The sequence below is a fragment of the Nannospalax galili genome, unplaced genomic scaffold, assembly GCF_000622305.1.
Source record: "Nannospalax galili isolate Female #2095 unplaced genomic scaffold, S.galili_v1.0 scaffold1191, whole genome shotgun sequence".
Taxonomy (NCBI): Eukaryota; Metazoa; Chordata; class Mammalia; order Rodentia; family Spalacidae; genus Nannospalax; species Nannospalax galili.
Window position 1 is genome coordinate 427,997 of NW_008330570.1, and position 21,105 is coordinate 449,101.

The following is a 21,105-nucleotide window of genomic DNA, read 5'->3' on the forward strand; positions in this document are numbered from 1 at the left end:
TTTCCTCTGATGGGAGGACTAGGGGAAAGAAGAGGGAGTCAAAGGTTCAATGTAGGATGCCAAGGGGCTAGGGCTGGGCTTAGGGCAGTATGGGCTACAGATTCCAAAGACAAGGTCTATAGCGCCTACCAATCAAGAGGAGGGAGACAAAGTCCCAGATTATATGTGTAGAAATGCCAATGTTTATTGGCCAAGAGGAGAGGAGGAGTTGCAGCTGTGGACCTGAAATGGTGCCACAGGAGACCAAGAGTGTCAGAGCACATTTCCTGTGGTCAGTGGTCATCAGGCCCCAAAAGCTACACTGGAGGTTCATGAGGCAAGCCTGGAGAATCTGGTGTCTCTCCTGAGAAACATCTGTGTTTGTTGTTCTGGAGGGAGGGCTGCAGAAGGGAAAGGAACTGGGGAAGTCAGATAAAGACCTGAGAGGGCCATCAGCCCCCAGAGAGCTCTGGTGAGAAAGAGAAAGTACAGAGAGGGGGATGGGGACTGCCGCAGGGAGGGGGAGGAAGCCACCACCTTGGGTATTTCATGGTAGCTCCTGGCATCTTGACTGCAGGCCATTTGACTGTGTGTATTGGGGGGGTGGTGGCTAGCTCTAGAGAAAGTTCCAAGCTAGGGAGGGGCCTGGTCCTGGCTACTTTATTGTTCCCAGTTCCTTTGGGATCCAGGAAGGCAGAAATTATCCTCCAGGAAGAGCCTAGAGAAAAAGCAGCCTCACTGAGGTCTGAGAAAGGTGCTCTTAGCCCTGAGCTCTGCGCCCTCTGTGGGATGCATATTTGGGAAGTGGGCTGTTTTAAAACAGCCTAGGACCCTGGAACTCCAAGGGGGGAGCTTTGCTTCACCCCCTAGCTCTGTGCAGTGTTTCTGCTCTTGAGCCTTGAGGCAGGAAGTGCTGGGGGTGGGGGGTATGGAGGCTGCTCAGAGTCACAGCCAGAAGGGTTATTTTCTCAACTCCTAGGAAATGAAGATCCATTTTCTCATTTTTATGTTTCTTCTAAAATTTTTAAAAGACATTTTAAAATTAAGAACAGTTAAGCTAGGTATGGTGGCTCATGGCTGTTAAAATTAAGAATATTTAAGCAAGGTGTGGTGGCACATGCCTGTAGGCTGAGCAGGAAGATCAAGAGTTTGAGGCCAGCTTGGTCTATATGGTAAGTTCCAGGCCAGCTCTGGCTACACAGTGAAACCTTGATCCTCACAAAAATAAATAAATAAAATAAATAAAGTTAGGAACATTTGCTAACATAAAAGAGAAAGGGGCTAGAGAGATGGCTCAGAGGTTAAGAACTCTGGTTGTTCTTGCAGAAGACCTGGGTTCGAATCTCAGCACCCACATGGCAGCTAACAACTGTCGGTAACTTCAGTTCCAGGGGATCTGACCGACGGCCTCTTCTGTCCTCCGAGGGCATTGTACAACATGGGTGCAATACACTCATACACATAAAAAATAAAAATTTTTTTAAAAGAGAGGAGAAAATAGTATACAAAACCTGCATGTATCTGTTAACCTACTTCAGCCAATCATCAGAAGCTTTTCTAGTTAATCTGCTAGATTTGGGCATCTGCTTCCTCAGCTCAGCCAATCAAGGGATCCCTGAAGGGGCCAGTGAGATGGCTCAGCAGGTGAAGAAGGCACTTACCACCAACACTGAAGATCCAGTTCAATCCCTGTTGTCCTCTAACCTTCATATCCAAGTTGTGGTACATGTGGCCCCTGAGCGCGTGCGGTGCGCGCGCGTGCGCGCACACACACACACACACACACACACACACACACTACAACACCACAGATAACTGTAAAATAAGTTTTTAAAGGTAACATTGAACTTTAAACTTTAAGAGAAAAGTGGAAAAAGTTAAACCATTGGAGGTATTTATAACTTCAAACAAAATGTACTTTCTATCAATAAAATTGTTCCTTATCCCTGTCCTATAAAGATGTCAGGAAAATACTCTGTGACCTCCAGTACAAGTTCTAGGACTCTGGGTCTTCTTATATTCTTTTTTTTTTTTGGTCTTTTTGAGACAGGGTCTCCCTATAGCCCCAGCTGTCCTGGAATTCACTATGTAGACCAGGCTGGCCTTGAACTCACAGAGATCCGCCTGCCTCTGCCTCCTGAGTGCTGGGATTAAAGGCATGTGCCACCATGCCCAGCAAGGCTTCTTATGTTCTAACTAGACTAGCTAGTTAACTGGCCATAAGCTCACATAGCAAGTTGGGAATGGGGCCAGAATGGGATTAGAATTTAGGCTTCCCAGACAAAACCCCAGCACAGAACTGTGGAAATGGACAGGCCCCAATCTTGATTGAAGAATTATTGGCAGCTGATTACTCCTGGTTAAGAAAGAGCTGATCTTCTTAAAGGGAGGGACTCTAGATAGGTTGACTAGACTCCAGTGGATGAACTTGCACTGAGAGATGCCTGGGGACACTAACTTAATGTGATAGGTCTTAACACAAATGACAGAATGTATGAATTCCAGTGTGGGGGTTACAGAAAAAAAAAAGAATGTAGGCTTCTTGCTCTTAAGGGACTTGGCTCTGAATTCTGTACCCAGCCCTCCTGGGCTATGCTAGGGGATAGAGAAGGGTCGGTTGCAGATAATAGGAACCTTGGGGAAACAGGTAGGTTAAAAAATATCCACATCCTGCCATAGCACAGGCCAGTAACTGATGCCATCAGGCCTGCTTTCTAATGGCTTAACAGCATCCAGAAATCCATCCTGTTTCTCAGTCTCATCTTAGTGCTTTGATCTTTGATCCTTTCTTTTGAAATCACTTCTTTGGGCCTTTCTGGTGCCTCTGAAGCTCCCACTTCCTGTAGTTCTCAGCATCTTCTTTCCCTTAACCAGGGCATCCCCAGAGCCCCACTTCTTGATTCACTTAACACTTAACTTGTGTTGTTTGTTTGGTTTGCTTTTTTGTGACTGATGTAACTCAGGCTGGTTTAAAATTTTTGCTGAGTAGCTGAGGCTGACCTTCAACTGATTCTCCTGCCTCTGCTTCACAAGTACTGGGGATCACAAGTGTAATCTACACACCCATCTTTGTGAGATTTACCAGAGCTTTCATAGAGTCAAACATCTGCCCTCCCCCCTGCTGTCAACCCCCAGGCTCTATTCTTCAACTTCCTAGGCCCTGCCATGGAACTTCCAGCCTGCATTTCCTGACCTTGAAATGGAGCAACCACCTGTGCTGTTGAAAAATTTCTGAGCCCTCTACCTTCTAGAAGTCTTCCTGTTTAAGTACCATGTGAACTTTGTGAACTACCAAAAGTACTGGATGAGGGCTCATAGCACCTGCAGAAAGTACCTGTCCCTGAGGAGGGGGCTTAGACTGATTTAGCACCAAGAGGCAGCTTTTGGCTTTTAAAGAATGAGCTGGGAGGCTGGAGAGATGGCTCAGTGGTTAAGAGCATTGACTGCTCTTGCAGAGGACCCAGGTTCAATTCCCAGCACCCACATGGCGGCTACGAACCATCCATAACAAACATCCGAACATCCATAACTGGAACTCCCAGTTCCAGGGGAATCCAAAGCCCTCTTCTAACCTCTGTGGCATTGCACAACACGGGTGTACTCACATACATGCAGGCAATATACTCCTACACGTAAAAATAAATAAAATATATTTTTTTAAATGACCTGGAATTTGGGAGAGGGGTGAGGAAAGGTATTCCAGAAAGAGCTTGCTTCAGATGCACAATTCCCCAGGCACAAACCCTCAGTGCCTTCTCAGAAATGGATAAAACTGTGCAACTCAAGCCTGAAGGGCTTGTGTGGCCTGCTAAAAGCTTCCACTAGTCCTCAGTCTCCGCCTGACCCTACCTAGGAGGCTGCCTTCACGCCAAAAGCCCTTCCAGGGCTGGGGATATAACCTGGTGGTAGAGTACTTTACCTGGCATGCAGGAAGCCTTGGGTTCAGTCCTTGGGCTCAATAGCACAAAACAAAGGCTTCTTTCCCCAGCTTAATTCCCTCTTCCTTAGATCTGTGTTACTGAGTAAGGTCTACTGTCCAGGATTCCCTCCCTAAACTTTTTTTTTTTTTTTTTTTTTTTGGTCTTTTTGAGACAGGGTCTCCCTGTAGCCCCAGCTGTCCTGGAACTCACCATGTAGACCAGGCTGGCCTTGAACTCACAGGGATCCGCCTGCCTCTGCCTCCTGAGTGCTGGGATTAAAGGTGTGTGCCACCACGCCTGGCCCTCCTCCCTAAACTTTAAAAAATATAACAGTTTAGAATACCACAAATGAAATAAATTTAAAATTAGGTAACAAGGGAAATTGGACATCTCTTCCATCTCTGAGACTGACCAGGGAATTCCTGCTGGAGAGGGGCAGCTGTTGTCTTCTGGCTGCCAGCTCTGCTATAATCAACCAGCAAGCCCTGCTATAGAATCTACAGTCTCCTTATCACATCATATATCCAGATTTTGGATTTGTTTCCCAATGTTTCAACCCTTTGACCTCCACAATCAGCCCAGTAGTGTTAGGACTCCCTGAGAGCCCATGGATGTTAGGTCTCATTCATCTTTTCACCCTGACCAGATTCGAAGTCACTCCAAGGTACCATATCTACCTCTAGGATATCTAGTATCTTCCCTGACTCCCAGCTTAACGGTCAGGACCCTTGGCTCCTGCATCTTTATACTTACTAGATTCTTAATATTGCATAGCAATGGTAACAATATGATCCAGCCAGAGATTCACTGTCTTCCATCCCCCTCCTACCCTTAGATACACCCTAACCCTACCCTAGGCTGTGAGGAAGGAGTAAAACCATCCTCCTGAAGGGGAGGGAAGATGTAGTTCACTTGGCCTTGGAGGCACTGTGCAAATTCTGACTTCAGTGAGCCCTACCTTCTGGATTTGAGACCTTAGCACCAAGCTGATATCCAGACTCCTGAGCCGTGCACCTCTCTTCCCTGTGTATTTTATCTCCATTGGAGGACTGGGCAGTTGTGTTCTGCCTCTACCCAGCCCATGTTTGTTCAGTAGAGGCCTCGGGGGCATGTAGAGCTGGCATTCAGTAGGTCTATGATAAAGGTGGGCTTCGTGAAGAAATAATCCTAAATGGAGAAGTGTGTGGATTAATAAGGTAATGCTGACCTTCAAAGCTCCTGGCACAGAGCTGGCATAGGCAGGAGCTTGGTAATTTTTATTTTATTTTTGACTTAGTATTGTGTATGTGTGCATGGTATATGCCATGTTCTTAGATAGTTCAGGCTGGCCTTAAACTTTCCAGGCCTTGGGCTGATTTGATAATTTTGTTTGTTTTGTTTTGAGACAGGGTCTCCCTGTGTAGCCCTGCCTGACCTGGAACTTGGGATACAGACCAGGCTGGCCTCAAACTTACAGAGATCCATCTGGCTCTGCTTCTCAAGTGCTGGGATTATAAAGTGTGCACCATCATGCCCTGCCATGATTGATATTCTTTTTAAGTTACTTTAACTTATATAAGTATTACATGAACTTTTTTTTTTTTTTTTTTTTTTTTTTTTGAGACAGGGTCTCCTTGTAGCCCCAGCTGACCTGGAACTCACTATGTAGACCAGGCTGGCCTTGAACTCAGAGATCCACCTGCCTCTGCCTCCCAAGTACTGGGATTAAAGGCGTGCACCACCACTCCCGTCATGATCACTTTCTCATTATTAAAAAAATATTCCTGGGAGAATGGAGAGATGGCTCAGCAGTTAAGAGCACTTTCTTGCTACTCTTCCTGAGGACCTGGGTTAGATTCCCAGCACCCACATGGCAGCTAACTTCCAGTTCCAGGGCATCTGTTGCCCTTTTCTGACCTCCACAGGTACGCATGGTACACTTACATACGTGCAGGCAAACACTCATAAGATAAAGAAATTAAGAAAGATTTAAAATCTCTCCCCACAGTTTTAATTCCTTTAATAAACTTTAGATCTGGGCATAATGTTGCATGCCTGAAATCCGAGCACTCAGGAGGCAGAAGCAAGAGGATCACCAAAAGTTCTAGGCCAGCCTGGTCTACGTAGCAAGTTCCAGACTAGCCAGCGAGACCCCATCTCAAAAATCAAACACATAAATAATAAAAACTTTTAATGCTTTTATCAGGTTGGTATACATGTGTCCTATTTCTTTACTATTCATCTGTGTGTATAAATAGACAACACTGCCTCACAGGTTTGTTTTTTATAAATGGAACCGCACTGTAGTTTCATTTTACAGTTCGGTTTTTTTCACTTATAGTAAGTCTGGCCGGTTTAGCCACATAATTATTATTTTATTACCACATGAATTGTCATGATTTTATTTCACCAGACGCTTGCTGCTGGCCATTTATGTTCACAATATTTTGTTATCCAGGCACACTATGGCAGTAAACAGCCTTGCTTTGCTTCTGTTTTTTTTTAGAGGGCTGGGTTCACATAACCCAGCCTTGAACTGGACATGTAGTTGTTATTAAAAAAGGTGAAGGTGACCTTAAACTTCAGCTTTTCCTGCCTTCACTTCCCCCAGTGTGTGTCTCCACCCTGGTTTATGTGGTACAGGGCTTCCAGCAGGCTAGGCTTAGTTGTGCCTCTTTGTGGGTCTGTGTTTCTATAGACAGATCTCTAGAAAGATAGGCCAAGTGAAAGGAATGCGCATTTTGCACTTTATAAAAATTGCTAGAATGGGGCCACTCATGGATTCATGTTCCAAGTGCAAAGTGCAAGATGACTTCTGCCCTGGCCAACAGCACTATTTTACTAATGGAATGGGTGGGAAAAAGCTCTCTTGTCATGATTCTAATTGTCATTTCCCAGATAATAAGTAAGGCTGGGTTATCTTTTCATATGTTTATTGGCCATTGCTGCAGCTTCTGTGAGTTTTAACAAATGTGGACTCCCTTTGCTTTACAACCAGAGGGTCGACTGCTTCCTGTCTGCCCTGGGAAGAGCAGCCTGTGAGTGTCCAGAGGGCTACCTCCTGCTGAGCCATACTCCACTTAATAAGCAGTCCTTCTGCACCCCTTGAGCAGGGGGTCCTCCTGCAAGGGGCTGTGACTAAGGTGTGATCAGAGCTTTCTGTCAAGGAGACCAATAACATTAAACCCAAAGATGGAGCCAGCCTGCAAAGCCTGTTGGGTACTTGACCAGATGTTCCACAGTATTGCTGTGCTGAACTTTTGCTCCTGGATTGATGCCTGGTCACCCTGGGAGGGGCATAGGAACATTTGGAGTGCCCATGAAAGCTCATAATTACGATTAACATCCAAGGTTGGCTTTTGCACCAGGCTGTGAAAATTGTCAAAACGGATTCCTGCTGTCCTATTAAGTGGATGGACTGGAGTGTTTTTGTCCTCTCTCTCTCTCTCTCTCTCTCTCTCTCTCTCTCTCTCTCTCTCCTTTTACTTTCAGTTCCCCAGATACATGGGCCAAACTCAGGCCACCCCGAACTTACTTTGTAATTGAGAATGACCTTGAATTCCTGATCCTCTTGCCTCCATCACCTAAGTGCTAGCATTACAGGTGCAAAATAGTCACAGCTTTTTTTTTGGGGGGGGGGTTGGGAGTTTGTTTTGAGATAGATTCTCACACTGTAACCCACAGTGGGTTCTTTGGGCTGTCCTAGAACTCATTAGGTAGCCCAAATTGGTCTCCAGCTCAAGGCCATCCTTTTGCCTGGCCTCCAAGTACTGGAATTACAGGCATGAGTCACCATGCCCTGCTGGACAGGCTGTTTGCACATTAGGAGATCCATTTCTGGGACATGGGGAGAGTAGCTTCTGGACCAGCCCCCACTTTTTAGTAATGGGAAAATAAGTGAGGGGAGGTAGTAATGTCACAGGGTGCAACTGCCAGCTTCAGTGAAACATGAATTAGGGAAGGAACCTGAACTTGACTGAGCACCTCCAGCCAAGAGCATTAGCTTTACCACAAACCCAAGGTACATTCTACAAATTTATCATTGGTTTGATAAATTTGATACTGGGGACTCAATCCAGTGCATGGGCATGCTAGGCACACCCTCTACCCTGACCTCTACCACCAGTTGTGTAAGAAATATTTTTATCAGGCCAATGAGATGGCTTATGTGGCAAAGGTGCTTGATGACCAGAGTTCAATCCTGGGGACCCACAAAGAAGGCAAGAAATGACTCCCTCAAGTTGTCCTCTGACTACCATACCACACATGGGCCCAGATACATGCACAAACAAATGTAATATAAAAAATGTTTAAAGAAATATTTTTATCCCTAGAAGCAAAGAAAGAGCCATGAATGTTTTTAGGGAGATCCGCTGGCCAAAACATATTCCCCGTCTCAGGCTATCTTGCACCTAGCAGTCAGCTAGATAGAGCCCGACTCTAGTCTCCACTGGTGTACAGTAACAAAGTTCAAACCTGGGTCAGAAGTGAGGCCCTTGAACCAGCCTCCTCTCCCTGTCTAAGCTGACCCTCAAGCCCATCTTTGTGAAGCTCGTTCTTTTGCAGCCCTCCTGACCTGACCCTAGCTCCACTCCCTTGGGAACCTGCTCTGCCCTTGACTTGCTGTTTTCTCATGGTTGTGTGTCTGACATTGTAAAATTGGATTAAGAGAATGTTGGAATGAGATACAGAGGCCTAGATTCCAGTCTCAGCTTCTGTTCCTGATTAGCTGATCAATTCAGTTGCCCCTGGTTTATAATGTGACAGAAATAGACAGGATGACTCCAGGGATTCCATATATTTATAATGGGGGGTCGGGGGGGGGGGCTAGAATCATGATCCACAGCTCCCTCTGTCACCCATACTACCTGAAACAAATTCTAAATTAAATATTTGTGATGTCTCAGGTCTTGAGGATGTCCTAGAGACATGTCCATAAAGCATCCTTGTGAGAATGGTTATGAAACAACTTGCTGAAGCTAGAGTCTAGCTTTCCTCTCCTCCATTACTGTACCTACTCCCTTCTCCTTGTTTTAGGCACAAATTACAAAGGCAGAGTAGAGTTGAATATGGGGGCTCATACCTATAATCCCAGCTGAGGCAGGAAGAGTGGGGGCCAGCCTGGGCTACAGACTGAGAACATTTCAAAAACCAAAAATTAAAGCCAGGAATGATGGTGCATGCCTTTAATCCCAGCACTTGGGAGGCAGAGGCAGGTGGGTCTCTGTGAGAGTGAGGCCAGCCTGGTCTACATAGTGAGTTCCAGGCCAGATGGGGCTACAGGGAGACCTTGTTTCAAAAAACAAAACAAAATAAAAACCCCACAAAAACCAAAATTAAAGAAAGAAAAGGGCAGGTGCCTAGCATGCACATGGTTCCGAGTTCACCAGCACTGTTCATGAGCAGGCTGGAGCGTGGCCCAGCAAGAAGGCTCAGTGGGTAAGGGTACCTGTTGCCAAACCTGACCACCTGAGTTTGATCCCTGGGACCCACATGGTGGAGGATAGAACCAATTCCTTCCTGCAAATTGTCTTCCACATATACCACTGCACAAAGGTACCTCACTACCCACCAGATAAATAAATGTACTTTGAGGAGCTAGAGAAATGGCTCAAAGGTAAAGAATGCTTACTGCCTTTATTTTACTGCTTTTAAGTGCACCCGTGTCATGCAATGCCTGTAGAGGTCAGAAGAGGGCGTCAGAGCCCCTGGAACCTAGAGTTACGGACAAGTGTCAGCCACCATGTGGGTGCTAGGAATCAAACCCAGGTCCTCTACAAGAGCAGCTAGTGCTCTTAACCCCTGAGCCATCTCTCCAGCCCCAGCTCACTGCTTTTAAAACAGAGCCCGAGTTCAATTCTTAGCACCCATGTCTGGCTGCACATGACTGTGTTGACACCCTCTTCTGGCCTCTGTGGGCTTTTGCACTCGCCTGCACATACATACACAGAGACTTTTTTTAAAAATTTTATTATATTTTATGTATATGAGTATATTGCCTGAATGTGTGTGAGTGCACCCAAGTCGTGCAATGCCCATGGAAGTCAGAAGAGGGCGTCAGATCCCCTGGAACTGGAGTTACAGACAAATGTTAGTTGCCATGTGGGTGCTGGGAATTGAACCTGGGTCCTCTGCAAGAGCAGCTAGGGCACTTAACTGCTGAGTCATTTCTCCAGCCCTGGTGTTTTTTTTTTAAATATTTATTATTTTTTAAATTTCATGTGTATGAGTGTATTGCCTGCATGTATGTCAGTGCACCCCTGTCATGCAATGCCTCGGAGGTCAGAAGAGGGCTTCGGATTCTCCTGGAACTGGAGATAAGGACGGTTCGTATTGCCATGTAGGTGCTGGGAATTGAACCCAGGTCCTCTGCAAAAGCAGTCAGTGCTCTTAACTGCTGAGCCATCTCTCCAGCCCCTGGTTTTGTTTTTTTAAAGACAGGGTCTCGCTATGTACTCCTGGCTAGCATGAAACTTGCCAAGTAGACCAGGTTGGCCTAGAACGCACAAGAAATCCACCTGCCTCTGCCTCCTGAATACTGGGAATAACGGCATGTACCACCACACCCAGCCCAGAGACACATATTTTAAAAAGAAAAATAAATAAAATCTTAAAGAGAGGATTGGGGAATGTACATCAGTTAGTAGAGTGCTTTACTATCATACATGAAGCCTTGGGGTTCATCCCCAGCACCACATAAACAAGTATGGTGGTGCTCACTCATGATTCTAGCACTTCGGTGGTAGATGTAGGAGCAGAGGTTCAAGGCCACCCTCCTGCTACCTAAGGAATTCAAGGCCTGCTTGAGCTACAGGAGACTGTTTCAAAACAAAAAAAACCTGAGCATAATGATGCATACCTGCCTGCAATCCCAGGCAGCAGCAAGAGGATCACTGCAGATTCTAGGCTAGCCTAGTTTACATATTAAGTCCCAAGCCAAGTGAGACTCTTAAAAAATAACAGAAACAACTTGGCTACTGATCAGGGAGTGAGAATTCTCAGATTCGGTGCCTCCACAAAGAACCTGGTGCTCTAGCTGAGGGAGTTAATGGACATTAACTCAGTAAAGATACATGTTGTTATGCTGGTGGCCAGAGAGACAAACCTGACCCAGCCCTGGTGGAGGAAGCAGGAAGGCTCTGAGCAAGGCTCAGTGTCAGGCAGAGCTGCCTTGCTCTGTGCTCTTGCTACACAGAGCTTAGAGGAGGATCAGGGCTTCCTAGGGGAACTCCAGGAAGGCTTCCCAGAGGAAGCGTCTTAGGAGAGCATCACTAAATATAATGAGGGGAAGGCAGTTCAGAAAAGGAATCACAGAGGATAAAGAGAGGGAGGTAACAAAGCTGCTGGCATGTTTGAGACAGCAGGCAATCTGGTAACCAGGGTACAGGGTTAGGGAGGACATGCGAGAATAGATAATACTTGAGAGGAAGCTGGTCAGATCATCAGAAGCTTTCCTGCCATGCTGAGAAATAAGACTTAGTCTGCTTAGTCTGTATCTGGGAGCAGAGGGCTGAGAGAACTGGGCATATGTGGGTGCTGGGAACTGAACCCAGGTCCTCTGATGGAGCAGCCATCTCTCCAGCCCTTCTTTTTTCTTTTTTTTGAGACAGGGTTTCCTTGTAGTCCCAGCTGATCAGGCTCGCCTCCAACTCACAAAGATCTGTCTGCCTTCTCCTCCAGTCCGGAAAGTTGAGATCAAAGGCATGCAGCAGCACCCCACCCTACTAGGCATACTTTTTAACATGGCAACCTTTGCTGCAGTGTACATTGGCTCAAAGAGAGGATGTTCAGGGGCAGGAACAGTTAGGAGGGCACTCCATTTGACCTTGACTGAGGGTCAGCTAGGGGAGGCAGAAATTCTAGAACTGCCAGACCAGTCTGGGTTACAGAATAAAATCATGCCTCAACAAAATAAAGCATACAAAAAGATGGCAAGAAAGGAGGACTCTGATATTTGGGATGGGGTGGGAGAGCTGTAGAATTCTGAAGGAGGGGCAGGTTGGGGCCCTAGGGGACACTTTTTAGGAAAGTTCAATTGATCTGTTTTTTCCCTTAGGTTTCTGTGGACGAGGGGTGGGGGGGTGTTACCTCTAAGCATTCTTTACCTATCCCAAAGTCAAGAAGATTATCTCACAGGATGAGGTGCATTTTGCTTGGTTTGGGGCAGATTGCTTCTTGGAATGGACCATGGGTAAACATGGGGAGCAATTCATAGTCAACTTCAAATGGAAATGTGTCTAGATTCAAACTCCACAGTCCTCTATGTGGGGGGGCCAAAAAGAGAGGGGCCCAAAGAACAGAAACCAAGACCGGAACAGGGAGGTACAGGGATGTTCCACTTCCGGAAGCAGATCAACAGGTCAGCTTCCTGAAGAACTTCCTGGACTACCTAGAGTACTGAGCACTCCTTCCTTTGGTTTTTTGTTTTTTGTCTTGAGACAGATTCTCAAGTAGTCCAGGCTGGCCTTGACCTCCTTATATAGTTTGGGATGATCCCGAATTCCTGATCTTCTTGCTTCTTACCTCTCAAGTGCTGGGATTATGGGTATGGGCCACGACCTGTTGTCCTGAGCCCCCTTCTTACCTGTTCATGAAGCCCTTTCTAGTCTCCCTCACCCTGGCCTCTCATGTTATTCCAACACTTCACCCTGCTGCATTTCCCCTTTATCAATGAACAGTGAGCAGCACAAATGTCTTTCTTTGTTATTTCCAGCTCAGGACTGAAGAAAAAGACCAGTTCATTCTCATGTACTTTGGAACTACGCTGTTTGAAGGAAACTTTGGGGGGCAAAAATTCAGAAAGCAAATATTGAGTTGAATTTGCTTTCTACATTCCAAAGATTCTGTGAGAATTCAGCACTAAGCAAGGCATGCTGTCATGATTCCACAGTTCCAGCACCAGCCTTGGGGAGACTGAGGCTGGAGGATCACTTGACCCCAGAAGTTGAGACCAATTTTAAGTGTGTTTTAAAGAGCGTGTGTTGCCCTCAACCACCTGGGCATGGATCCAGAGACAAGCTCAGGGGTTGGTTCAGAGTCACTGAAGCAAGTGTCTGAGGCAGCACCTAACCAAGCTGAATAGCAAGCCATTCTCCCTCCTCCACCTCCCACCCCATTGATAGAAGAAAAGTAAGCCCTAAGCCTGGCAGAGAGATTACCCCTAATAATGTATCACTTGAATGGAGGGGGCCATACTACACACAGACTTAAGGTGATTCTAAATAAAGTACCACTGGAGGTATGGCTCAGTTTCCGTCGGGCAAGGGGGGGTGTCTGGAAAGGACTGTCATGCAGCTCTCAGTTTCTGGTATATGTGTGTGTGTGTGTGTGTGTGGGATGGTCCGGATCACCGGGTGTATGTGTGTGTGTGTGTGTATGTGTAGTGGGGGGGGGCACGGTCCAGATCAGTGCAGGAATTTAAATTTTCCCTTTCACATGGTGATGGAGGCAAGCCCTTGTTTTCAGCAATAGCCATGATAGTCCTTGGTTGGCTGGGCTCCTCCCTCTCCTTCTTTGGATCCTAAAACTTGAGAGGGTCTGCATGCCTGAATCTGAATGGTGGTCCCTCTGCCTCTCCCTTTAACCCCTGGAGCCTAGAGAAAGGATGAGGGAAGGGTGGTGGTTGGGGTGTATATACCAGGTTCCTTTTGGCCCACCCCTCCCTGCAAATATAGGATTAATACTTTTTCCAAGGGTCTTCTCTTACAAGTGACATCTACAAGTTCCAGAGCAAATCTATCCTAAGGTTCTTTCTGCCCTTCAAGTGTTAGGCCTCTTCCTGGCTTCCTTTGATCTTATCTATAATATCTAGCTGATATTTTGTAGTCCCATTAGGCTGGTTAGAGTATCTGGGCAGTCACATATGGCCTTGTCATCACTGTAACATACTGTTAGGCTCATACACCCCTTGTTAATTTTCTCTGGTAGGGGGAAGTGGGCCTATGTTCTGCCCAGCCTCCCTTCCATGATGCCCTGTGCCTCCTGCCCAGGCCCTCAGATTTATACAAAGGTGTAGCAGTGCAGACCCAGAAGTTCTGGGTTAGCAGGTAAAAGTGACAGGAAAGGAAGGTGGCTTGGGGATCAGTTCTGGAGCATCAGGGATGCAGGCAGGAGGAGGGTGACCAGGGCAAGTGAAGAGGAAGGTAGCAGAAGCCTACAGACAGGTGGAGGATTAGGACTTCAAAGCACATACATAGGGAAGTGTATGGGTGCCTGAGAGGATTGGGGAACCAGGGCAGGCTAGGGGATGCTTGAGCTAAACATTGAATGGGTCCTGGTAATGGGGTGGGGCTGTCACTGAGGAAGGACTGGTTTTTTAGCCATTTCTCCAGCCCCTGCATTTTACTCTCCTAATCAGAATTTCTTCAAGAACAGCAGGCTCAGGCCACCACCCCTCCGTAATGGATATAGCTAGCGCAGCCTTCTGTCTTCCCTTCACCTAATACCAGGAAGATAATGCAATTGCAGATGACCCCCAGATCATGCCATTCTGCCCCCAAAACTTGGGAGGTTGTGCCCATTCCTGATACACTTCCCTCAACTCTGCCTTTGCTGGCCCTGGCCACCTCCAATTTCCCTCAGCATATGTAGGAAGCATTGCTACCACATAATTTGCCATCTAATTGCATGCTTCCTTGAATGAGGGCTGTGGTTTATGTGTGGTGGGTCTTGGGCACACAGGCAGCTAGGCAGCTCATCTCTTTCCTCTTCTTGCCTCTTCTCAGGGGTCCTCCCTCTGCCTGGCTATTGCTCAGGGCTTACCCATCTTGGTGTAGATGTTTTGGGCAGCTCACGTAACAGGTTGTCTCCAGGAAATGGATCTAGTTAGTGGGGGCAGGGTGTGTGGCATTCAGCCAAATGTGGACTCTTATGAGCTCAGGTCCAAAGTTCTGCTGTAGTGCCAGGTTTGGGTTGGTGGCATTGAGTCAACCAGGCTGGCACCCCACAGTTGCCATGGTGACCCTTTTGCTTCACTTTGGAGGAGGATAGATTTCTCTTTCAGCCCAAATCATTTGCCTGGGCTGCCACCATTTTGCACTCTCCTGGGAACGGATTCCTCAGCCTCTTACCCTTCACTCTCTGCCTCAGGGACCAGCTTGTCCAGTGCTGTGGTTTTAAATCATGACCTAGTGTCAGACAGCAGGAAGGACATGCCCGGTGTGGCAGCCCCTGCTCTGAGGTGGGAAAGTGCATGTCCTTCCTACCCTCTTCTTTCCAGGTCACTTCTTCCTTGGTGGCTCTGGCCATTCTGGTGGGGTTCAGTCCTCTCTAAGACTCAGTTTACTCACTTATAATCCATAACCAGGGCTAACTAAGCCTGCTGATCCAAATCTGTAGGGCCCAATAATCTGTATTTTATTTTTGATGTTTTGAGATGGAGTTCTCCTGTAGCCCCAGGTGGCCTGGAACCTGCTATATAGACCAGGCTAGTGTCAATCTCACAGAGATCTCCCTGCCTCTGCCAGGGAATTAAAGGCCTGTGCCACCTTGCCTAGCAGAAATCTGTATTTTAAAATCTCCCCAAGTGATCTTGGAGTCAAATCTTGCTGAGTGTGGGCTTCTGGTAGGGTGACCTGTGAGGTGCCGAGGGAAAAGAAAAGAATGCACTTTCTGGTGCTGAGGACTACCCAGCCTTTCTGGGCTCTCAGGAGCTTCTAGAGCCCTGTCAATTTTGTCAGGAAGTGGGTATTTCCTGGTCATGCTGGTTAAGCCAAGTCCTGGCCCCCACCTCGTCCCCCAGGAGAAGCTAGGAGGGAGAGAATGACAGGATGGGGGGGGGATGTTGCCATAACAACTGACTCTGGGCAGAGGCCTCCCTTCCAAGGGCTGGTCCTTCACCCTAGTCCAGCCCTGGTGGTTGCTATGGAGATGAGGGACTGAGGGACTGGGGGGAGTTAGAACAGTACTCAGGAGCTGCCAGAAGGCAGGCCATCTCTGGGTGGGAGCTTTGGTCCCCTGTCAACTTAGAGTCCCCTAGCCCAGCCTTTCCTCTCCTGGTGAAAGTCTGACACCTTCTCCTGCTTGGTTGCTCTCTCTGCGGCTGTCTCCTTAGCAACAAGTCCTGCTAACTCTATGCAGTTGGCTCTGAGGCTATTTTTAGCTTCACTGCCAGCAACCCAGTCCTGGTCATTTGCTTGCAACCTTCAGTATAGGTTGCAGGGGACTAGGAAAGTGAAGATTCCTAGCCTGCTTTGGGGAGCCCTGGGCCTGAACCTCTTAGCAACCATTAGAATTTCTGCCATGGAAGGGATCTGCCTGCAGCCTGGAATGTGGGGGTGGGTGCAGATAAGGCTCCTGAGGCAAGGCTGCATTCAGTTTAGCCAACCCTGTTTCATCTGCCATTACTGCTGCCCACACGGAGCTGAGAAGAACCTGCACCTGCCCTCTGGGGATCTGTAATCTGTGTTCGGAAGATTCACCCACAAGGCAAAGGCTGGCAGATCTAGGCGATTACACAGGAATGGCAAGGAGCAAGAAAGGACTGGTTGGAAGATAAGTACAGTAGGGGAGATAAGGGTGAGGGGCCAGAGCAGTCCTGTCCAGGACTTTCTGTGATGACACTTCTAAAATCTGTGACATCCAATATGGAAGCTCCTGGACACTTGGAATGTGGCTAATGCACCTGAGGAACTGGAGTTTTATTTTAATTAATTTAAATAACTGCATATAGCTAGCAGTCACCATCATGGACAGCCTAGGGCTAGAGGAACTTTCTTGATGGAGGGAACTAGTGAATTGCTATAGAAAGATTGCTAGGGTTTGGGCTGGTGGAAGTTGAAAGGGAAGGGTATTGTGGGAAGGAGGAACAGCATGAGCAAGTGGGTACAGAGTGTGGGACTACGCATTGTTGACACTGAGATGTCCAGATTTGTGGGGGTCTTGAATGCCATGCGGAGTGCTGACTGCTACACCCTGAGGTTTCTGTGGACAGAAGGGCAGGTTCAGAACAGACATCTATCCTGACCTCATGGCCTTTGCTCTAAATAAGTGCTCCCTGTTGTGGGGTCAGTGCAGATGGGTGCATGGAAGGAAAGAAGCAATTATAGCTGCAGCTTCTCTGATTTTGAGTAAAGGGACTGAGGTGGTTGCTCTCCACATGTGATGGCAGCAACAGCATCTGACCTTCTAGTATGGCGCATCTTAGGAGCAAGCATACTACACATGCTGAACTTTGAGCTAAGGCTAGTCAAGCATGAGAGGCTGACTTCCAGGCAGTCCTACTCTTTGGCTGGTAACTTACCCTGGGGTCTCAACTTACCTCTGTACAACTGGAAAATCAAGTTTACACCCTTCTCATCTTGCACTTCAATGACCCTGGAAAGTGACTGCACACCAGAACGGGAAGCTTCCCAACTTATCACAGGACACGTCCTTGTCACACATAGCATAATACTTGTCTTGCCATTTTCTGGCAGTTTACTGGTATGAGTATCACTGGAAAATGTAATTAAAATGAGAAGTTTTTTTGATAGAAACAGGATCAGGGTCAAAAGTCAGGTGTCCTTACGAGGTGTTTTCATCAGCTTTGGTGGCCTATTGAGTCACTGCTGTCTGCCTGCACTGTTTTGAGGTCACCTTCTCTGCTGGACTGCTCTGGATCAGGATCTGTCCCTCCATGGCCTCTTCCAGACTCTTGATACCTGTTGCATCTTCTTGTCCAGGAACTAGTCCTTTCTACATGCTATGAAAGCAGTTCAAAGAACAGGGCTTGTCTTACATGATGCTGCTATTTTAGGTTGACTGTCTCTCAATCAAAAGAACTACCTTACTCTGGAAGGCAAAAGCTTCAGTGAAGCATGTATGTTCATGCTGCCAAATGTGTCAGCCTTTTCCCCTGCACCCTCAACTTTCCTTGAAGTCCACCCTTGACGTTTCTTCTCCCCATGACCATTTACCTCTTACTTATCTGAGCTCTTGGGTTCTCTTGCTTTGAGGTCTGACTGTTCACTGACAAAAGACACATCTCTGTTTATGTGACTCAGTCGCTTGTCTTGTCTGCATGGCCACAGGGATGTCCTACGTTCCTTATGGGACCCCCTTTGAGCCTGGGCTTCCTTTTGCTTAAACTGGAAAGTTGTGTGGAATAGGTAAGATCTGACCTGAATTTAGATGAAAGTGAAGGAAATTTTTGTTGTTATTTCTAATGCTGAGGCCCAAACCCAGGGCTTTACACTTGCTAGGCAAGTGCTCTACCACTGAAATGGTTTACTGAGGTAAATCATCCCCAATTTTGAAGAGTATGAAGATTTGAAAGCTGGAAGGAATAAGTTGCTTTGTATGTGGGCAAAAAAAGTGAATGACTCTCATTTCTGAGGCTTGGTGTCCTCATGGCACCTCTGAAGAGGTCCTGAGCCCACAGGGTAGAATCTAAAGTAGTTAGTCACACTGACGGAAGGTGAGACACTGAGCGTATCATAAGACCAGCTGTAGAGGTACACCGCTGGAATCCTATTGCCAGGAAGGTAGAGGCAGGAAGATGAGGAAAGAGTTCAAGGCCAGCCTCAGCTACATAATGACTTAGAAGCCAGCATGGCCTGTACTAGACCCCTGTCTCAAAACAACAACAAAGGGCTATCTTTGAAAAAAGCGGCCAATATTAAAAAAAAAAAAAAGCGGCCAAGCCAGAGATCAGGAACTTCCTTTTGAGAGGCCCAGGGTGGTTTACTGAGCCTGAGGAGGAGGCATTAAGCAAGTCATTTTGCATTCCTTCATTGCTCAAAGGTCTGAGGCAGACAAGAGAGGTGTAAATTCAGGACTTCCACATACCCCCCCCTTTTTTTTTGGTGCTAGGGATCCAACTTTGGGCCTAAGTATGCACCCTATACCTCAGGGCTTCTCACAGCTTAGGGGACCTCCTGAAAAGCTGTTCCAAACAGATACCTTGATTGGTTGAAAGATATGTCAAGGCTCTAGGATTTAGGGGTTTTTTTGTTGTTTGTGTGAAGTGATTTTTTTTTTTGTCCAGACAACTATAGTCCCCCACTGGTCTCAAACCTGAGGTGAACTTCCTGGCTCTACCTCCTGCTTGCTGGGATTACAGGTACGTATGCTCTATCAGTCCTGGCCTTGTACCCATAAATTTTTTTTTTTTAATTTGTCTTTTTGAGGCAGGGTCTCCCTGAAGCCCCAGCTGGCCTGGAACTTACTAGACCAGGCTGGCCTCAGAGCCTGCCTCTACTTCCCAAGTGCTGGGATTAAAGGCGTGTGCCACCATGTCTGGCTTGTACCCATGAATTTTATATGGAGAAATCTTCAGGGCTTGCTTGCTCTGATGGCCCCAGGAGGGGTGAACTGAGCCCCAGGAGAGATGGGAGTTCTTTATAGTGTATCTCTTGACACCTCATTATACCCATACCTGTTTCAGCTGGCACATCCCAGCTGATTGGCTAGGAGCCAGACACCTGGGCCTTAACTTCTTGTCTTTAGGCTGTAAGCCTTCCAAGGCTCAGGAGGGCAGATGTCATCACTTCAGTTTTTCAGATAAGAAAATAAGACTTCTTGGGGTTAAGTGGCTTGTGTCAAGTTCATGGTGGGAGGATCAGAACTCAAATCCAGATCTAACAAGTATACCTACCACCTAGAAAGCTGCTCCTGCTTCAAGCATTCACCTCCAGTTCTTTGTTCTAATTCATGTTGCAAAGTGCATTCTGGCTACTCTTTATAAAATGCCCATTCATCTCAGCTTGCCAGAAACTCTGTCCTTATGTTACAGAATATATCCACTGATGCACTTGACCCCCTTCCCATTCATTACCCAGCCTTATCTTTCCCCATTCTGTTTAGCTATAGCAGAACTGAACTGGGAGGGTGATGGGATCCTCCTCCTCTCTCGTGCCTAAAATCTGGCTGGCTTATCCTGCCTACCTGCCCTCCTTCCAAATCCCATTCATCTTCTTTGGCCTCATTTATCACCTACATCACCCAACTGATGTCTTCTAAACCTTAGCTTAGCTATCCACACAGGGGTTCGCTCTTCAGTGATCTTTTCATATCTCAAGTCTAGTGGAATCTGTCAACTCGCTAGAAGCAGGCCGTGTCTGTTGCTGTATCTGATACTTCCATACACTGGAGAGTTGGTTGGAAGGGCTGTGTGTCAGCCTTGGGATAAGACACATATGCTTAGGAGTGGCTTGAAATAGCAGAGCACCTGGAGACTTCGCACCCCCACTCACAAATGTTTGAGACAGGGTCTTAGGTCGCCCAGGCTGGCCTCGAAATTTGTAAGCTAAGATGACCCTGAACTCCTGATCCGCCTGCCTCCACCTCCCAAGTGCTAGATTACAGGCAACAAGTTTTTAACAATGTCCTCTTGAGCTGCAGATAAATCTTGGCTGTGAATGAAGGCGCTGCCCTCTCTCGGCACGCACCGCAACTTTACAAGCAGGAAAATCAGACTAAGAAGCAAGACCCATAGTTGCCCCTGGGGGGCCGCTGACTGGGCCAAGAAGGGGTTTTCAAATTCTGAATTCACCCACCACGCTCTTAACGCACCCCACCCTCCATTCATTCACCTGTAGCTCTGGGGTACTGGGGGCGGCAGTTCCGGTTCAGGAGCGCTCCCAAATTGGTTGCGATGCCTTCTGCCCACCACCGTCTGTATTTGGAGTTTCCCTGAGTTTCAGGCCTCGTCTTTTAACTCTAAGCGCTCGATCTCTTTCTCTCCACTCCTCTCCCTCTCCTCTCCCTCTCCTTCTCCTCTCCCTCTCCTCTCTCTCTCCTCTCCCTCTCCTCTCCCTCTTCTCTCTCTCTCTCTCTCTCTCTCTCTCTCTCTCTCTCTCTCTCTCTCTCTCTCTCTCTCCCCTCTCTCTCCTCTCTCTGTCCTCTCTCTCGTCTCTCTCGGTCCAGTTTCAGCAAAACTCACTTTCTCCAACTTTCTCCCGGCACTCGCAGGCGGTCGGCAGCCAGCGTTCCTGTCCCGCAGCTGCTGTTGCGTGTCTCCCACAGCCCGCGCGCTGCCCTGCTGCTGCCGCACCCCCGGACCCCCCAGCTCTCCAGAGTTGGGGGGAGGGGACAGGCGGGCCGCCTGTAGGAGGGCCGGGGCGGGGCCCTGGGAACGGGCTGTGGCCGGCCTCGCCCCCAGGCCCCCAGCGCCCCTGCGCCGGGGAGAGGGGCTGGCCCAGTGCCAGCGTCGGAGGCCGGCCCCCTCCCCCGGCCCGCGCGCAGCCAACCAGGCACTCCAGCGGGGCCCACGTGACCTGGAGTTCTAGACAAAGAAAATGTTCCCTCC

At 47.7% G+C, this 21,105-nt stretch overlaps 1 protein-coding gene across 1 annotated transcript in view; it reads left to right on the forward strand.

The window, feature by feature from the left end:
* The window catches only part of Dnmt3a (DNA methyltransferase 3 alpha), a 112,814-nt gene that overhangs the window by 71,427 nt on the left and 20,282 nt on the right, over window positions 1-21,105 (forward strand). The window lies entirely within an intron of this gene.